Source organism: Saccostrea cucullata, unplaced genomic scaffold (assembly GCF_032062105.1).
Source record: "Saccostrea cucullata isolate Sc308-1 unplaced genomic scaffold, CSIRO_AGI_Scuc_v1 ctg14715, whole genome shotgun sequence".
In the NCBI taxonomy this organism is placed as follows: domain Eukaryota; kingdom Metazoa; phylum Mollusca; class Bivalvia; order Ostreida; family Ostreidae; genus Saccostrea; species Saccostrea cuccullata.
In genome coordinates, this window is record NW_026918604.1 from 8,774 (window position 1) to 14,293 (window position 5,520).

At 31.5% G+C, this 5,520-nt stretch overlaps 1 long non-coding RNA gene across 1 annotated transcript; it reads right to left on the reverse strand.

Moving 5' to 3' along the window:
* Positions 1-293: 293 nt before the first annotated feature.
* LOC134268512 (uncharacterized) lies at positions 294-2,683 on the reverse strand. Its single transcript, XR_009992381.1, has 2 exons — positions 2,572-2,683; positions 294-1,975 (listed from the first exon to the last, which is right to left on the reverse strand). It is a non-coding gene; the product is annotated as an uncharacterized LOC134268512 (long non-coding RNA).
* Positions 2,684-5,520: the final 2,837 nt, after the last annotated feature.

Consider the following 5,520-nt stretch of genomic DNA (forward strand, 5'->3'; position numbering starts at 1 on the left):
TAATGTAAATTTTGTAGGTTGAAAGGTTCCTAATTTTTTTTGCATACTAAAATAATGTCATGGATCAAATACAGAGAAATATAAATCAATATTACTCAAGATCCCTTTCATTTTGATGCAGGAACACAATAATATATAGAACCAGACACAATAATATTGCCAGAAATATTTACCCTTGAAGGTTACATCCTTGAAAATACCCACAAGGAGGACAATATGCCCATGTTAATCATTATATATTCTCCACAAATACTGTAATTGTTATGTAAATAAAATACAAATACATGTAACTATTTTACAATGTACTCCATATTTTATTCTTGTTTCTTACATTCATTCAATTTTACATTCACATATATTTTTATTATATTTACATATAAACAAATTGTTTCATCACCCAATTCAAACAATACGTGTCACAGTTCAGTTTAAAATCATTAACTGTGACAACCCTTTACAAGTTATTGTCTACAACTAAAAATGGAAAGAAAATACTGTGGGATACTGGCATTGTGTGAATGTTGAAATTTTGTTGGAGAATGGATAGAAGCAAATTGCTTATAAACTGATCATTAAAATATTATTCTTTAAATAGATTTAGAAACAACATTCAACTTTGCACACCATTACAAACATATATGCAACACTACCTCCACACAACACAAGGGTTGAAATGATCTTCTTTGACTAGGTATGATCAAATATTTCATTATTTAAGGTGAAAAAGTGGAATGTGTCACCTCATTGTGGATAAATATTGAGAATTAAATTTCTTGATAGTTTAGGAAAGTGGAGAAATTTCCCCTCTCTTAATACGATACATACATGTAACTGCATTCCTCAATGCCGGAACTACAGGAAAGAAAGTAGAGAGAAAATAGAAAATCAAACTTGTTTAAACTCTATCTCCTGTCTTACCAACAACATAAAATTACAATATTTTAAAAGTCATAGTAATCAATAAAATCAGTGAAAAAATACAAACGTTAATTGATGACAATGTAAAGATGCATTTTCAGAGCATTAGAACACCTTAAAGAAATAGTGGTAAAGGCATATTCATAAAATTCTATATAAAAATACCATGCAAAGCAAAAATATATCATGACAAAAAAGCACCTTGTACATGAACTTTACTTGTCAAGAATTACAGCTACCATAAAATAACAGTGTTTGGCATGTTGAGGATATTATCTTATTTACAAATAGAGCATGTGTTCTAAATTCACAATGAAAATACTCTTCAATGAAGATACGTGAGTGTATTGTAGATAAATATGGTATTCAAAGCTATCATTCAGATGTGTAGATATAACAAATCATGAAAAGGGTAAATAAGATTGTCAGCATGGAAATCTGCAATTTCTCTTTCCAAAAAAAAAAAAAAAAAAAAATCCTTGAGTTAAGTAACATAAATTTGGACTGAACCAATATTCACATTTGATGATACAGAAAAGAATTTAAAAAATTCTTTTCTAAATAAACCAATACACAATGCTATATAAAACTATTAAATGGGATCAACAGTGACACTAAGTGAATTTTACAGAGCATTAAAAAACATTTTTTAATGCACTTCAAATAGGAGCTAAGATTGAACCATTCTATTTAAAATCGAGACACAGTTCAAAGATATGACATATTCACTCTGTGGGTCACTTTCAAGTCTTAAAATAAAATAATGCCTTACAATACAACTATTTCTTTTTTCTAATTAAATATTCCTCATTTACACTCAAACTTAAACATCACACCTTGTCATATTTTCAATGTGAAAATAAATACATGTTTGACAAACACATGATTGCACTTGGACAAGCATTAAAAATTGAAGAGGATAAAAAAATTGGTCCATCTTAGAAATCTCAACATCAGTTGCACCTTTTTCTTGCTGACTTCCCTTCTTAATAAATACAACGCATATAGTACATCATTACACTCATAAGATAACACAACAGGAGTTAGTCTTCCTTGCCTGAAAAAGAAAATAAAACACTAGAAGTATAAAGGTAACATAACTATTGAAAGTTGTTTTTTTTTTCTTGCCAATTCTAGCTCCTATTTTATTTTTTGTTTTAAATTGTCTAGACTTTTTATGCACTTGAATAAAGAAATTCCTGGCATTTCATGACAAATAATGAAACAGAAGAACTTTTCACTAAGTTTATTTTTATCATACTCTACATGTACCAGGAATGTGAGACCTCTTCAGGTAAGTTTGATGCCGCTGAGCAAAAAAGAAATCTAATGATTCAGTCACTTAGTTCTTCTTCTTTTGATTTTTTAAAAAATCCATACATGTATTTTTTGTACTGAATTTTATATGCAGGTTCTACATAGAACAGAATGATGTTCTGCATGCAGTGTTTTCCCTTTTATTTCAAAGTAAAGGGTTAGAGATCAATTGTAACAGGCCAAGGGCTGAGGTTTATACACAGAAACTCTGTGGACATTGCAACAAATTTTTATTTCAAAGTGGCATTTTTGTCAATTGAAGCGGTCAATTTGGCCGGTAGCCGGTTCTTTGGGAAAACACTGTGCATGAATCAATTTGTGCATAAGCAGACTTACTGTTTTATAAAAAGCTTTAGACTGCATGCTGAGTCCCTCAGATTTCTCCACTAAATCATTTAGCTTCTCTTCTCTCTCTAGGATCTTCTCTATCGTATCGTACTGAAAAATTATAAAGCAGGCAATGACAATACGTACGTCATCAATGAAATGAAAAATCAGTCTGACAGAATAAATTTCCTCAAGGACTCTAAAGACAGCTGTACCAAAAATAACTTATCTATAATTGAAATCACTGACGATATTTAGTTTTTGAAAGTCATTATTTTAAATTCATTTTTAATTACAAGAATAAATAAATCGTTTATACATGCCTCTTGTAGAAAAAAATATATAGGAGATTTTAGCTTTCTAAATGATATAGCTTTAATAAAATCATTTTACTAAAGTTTCTAGATAGAGAATTTACAACGATCTTAAATCTTTGACACAGAAACAGGTGCCCGTCTCTGATAATTGTCAACATCCCGATAGGAGATGTGTAATTAATTAGTGGGTCCCTAATGTCCGCGTAACTAACATAGAATATACAAAAATATAAAAAGATATATACACATCGCAGCTCCTCGATACAACAGGTGAACTAATTGTTCCATCGATTTCTACAAATTAATTGATTTTAAATCCATTATTTACAACAAGAAGTCGTAGCGTAATTGATAAAAAGATAAAAAAAAAAAGGTCGCACACTTAAACAGAAGACCAGGGTTCGATTCTGGGCATGGGTCCAATTTTTTTTTCTGCATTAATTTTTCTCTTATTTTTTTTTATTCGGAATTAGATTAATTTAATGCTATTATACCAGGAAAAAGTGAAATAAAATTTTTAGGTAAAAAAATAAGCCGATTATTCAATAAAGAGATTTAACTGAATGATCAGGGAAAAGGTCACTGAAATGTATGTGCCATTCAGTCGACTGAATGGTAACTGAATGATCACGGAAAGGTCACGGGAAAGGATCTTTTCAATGACCTTTCAGTGACCATCCAGCCACCATTCAGTCGACTGAATGGTGGAGTTTCATCCTGTGTGTTTTATTTTCGAGCACGACACTGTATTTAAAAAAAAGCTTTATCTTTTCTTGAAGAGTATGTCCATCGCTATTCACATCGGAATTTTTTTGACATCATGTGACCTTCTAAAGACACGTGGGCTCCGATATTTGATTAAAAAAAAACCAGAAGTCTCTGTCGAGACTGTAGCTCTACTGGTTTGTATTTTTAAACAAAAGATGGGAAAAGACTCCATTGCCACCAGACCAAAACTGTAGAAGGAGTAGCGTTTTAAGGTCATTTCAGATATTTCTATTTTTAGTAGCCATGGCAACACTGTTCATCGAAATCAAAAACCGATGCACTATTTTATGTATCTTAGTGTAGACTACTTGTTTGCAAAGTTTTATTGAAATCAGTCCAAATTGTAGAGGGAGTAGCGTTTTACAGGAATTACACAGAAAATTCTATTTTTAGTAACCATGGCAACACCATTCATCGAAATCAAAACCGATGCACTGTTTCATGTATCTTAGTGTAGTCTACTTGTGTGTCAAGTTATATTAAAATCAGACCAATAGTGTAGGAGGAGTAGCTTTTTGAAAAAAAAATTGTTAAACAGACAGACGGACGGACGACGGACATCTAACTATTGCATAAGCTCTTCTGGTCTCTGGCCAGTAGAGCTAAAAAAACGTTGGTTCAGTGTTATTATTTTTGAATGACAGTATTATGATAGGGTGTTTATATTTGACATAACACGCCATAAATAATGGTTTTCAATCCACTAAGAAAAACCCAAAGCGGAGATCTCAAAACTTTCAATTTTTTTTTCAAATAACTAAAGTACATTAAAAAATTCCAAATTGATATACATGTTTATTTAAACTTTGCAATTGGCTAAATGTAAGATGGGATGAGCTGCTTATCGACTTTATTCTGTTTTTTCAGACAATACGATGATTTAACTACTTCAGCACAGTGTTCGGTAATTTTGTTCCCCAAACGAAGTTGGGGAAAATATTGTTTTTACTCTGTTTCTTATTATGTTCCCCAAACGAAGTTGGGGAACATATTGTTTTTACTCTGTTTCTTCTTCTTATTATTATCAAGGTCTTCCGCTTTCAAAGACCTTATTGTTTTCGTTCGGTTTCTTTTTCCCTATTATTATTAATTTTAACAGGTAATCAGATAATAACCCATTCTGTCAGTGCTGAAAAAAGTTCTTATTGTAAATTTAGAAGAAAAGGATGAGAAGCAGTACAATTAATCCCCTGGTATTAATTATCATGCTTGCTGCAGTAAATTTATAGGCTTATCTTTATCTGTCACATGAAGATTAATGAACACCTTTGTCTGCAACTGTTGTTTGATTTGAAGTTGAGGTCAACCCTGGGTGATATTTGTATTCACTGAAGGCTTGCATTTTATAAAACATGCCTTTTTTTAAATACACAATTTTTTTTAATAAGACATGAGGTTTCCCCTGTTTTATGTAAATACAAGGTTACTATTTACAGGTTTTGGACATTCAGGAATTATCTTAAAATTTTAACAAGAGGCCCACGGGCCTTATAGGTCACCTGAGCATTATGCAACAACTTTCCAGTTACAGTGTATTGAGTTTGATTCATGTTTTAAGCCAGATGCTATAGGGCATTCACAATTTTGAAAGGGCACCATTGATCATCATAACAATAAACTTAGCAGTTGCTTAGCTTGGTTACTGAATACCCATACGCAGGGTAGGGGGAAAAAAAATGCACTCCAACTAATCAGTAATTCATCAATAATCAGTAGTGCCCCTAACACTCTGACATAAACCCCTGACCCTAGGTTGCACAAATTTTTAAAAGGTACCCTTAAAATTGCCTATCGAAAAGTAAATAAATGTTTTATAAATACAAAGGACCAGATTTCAAACAATTAATTCATTTTCAGTATATAAGTAGAGCCC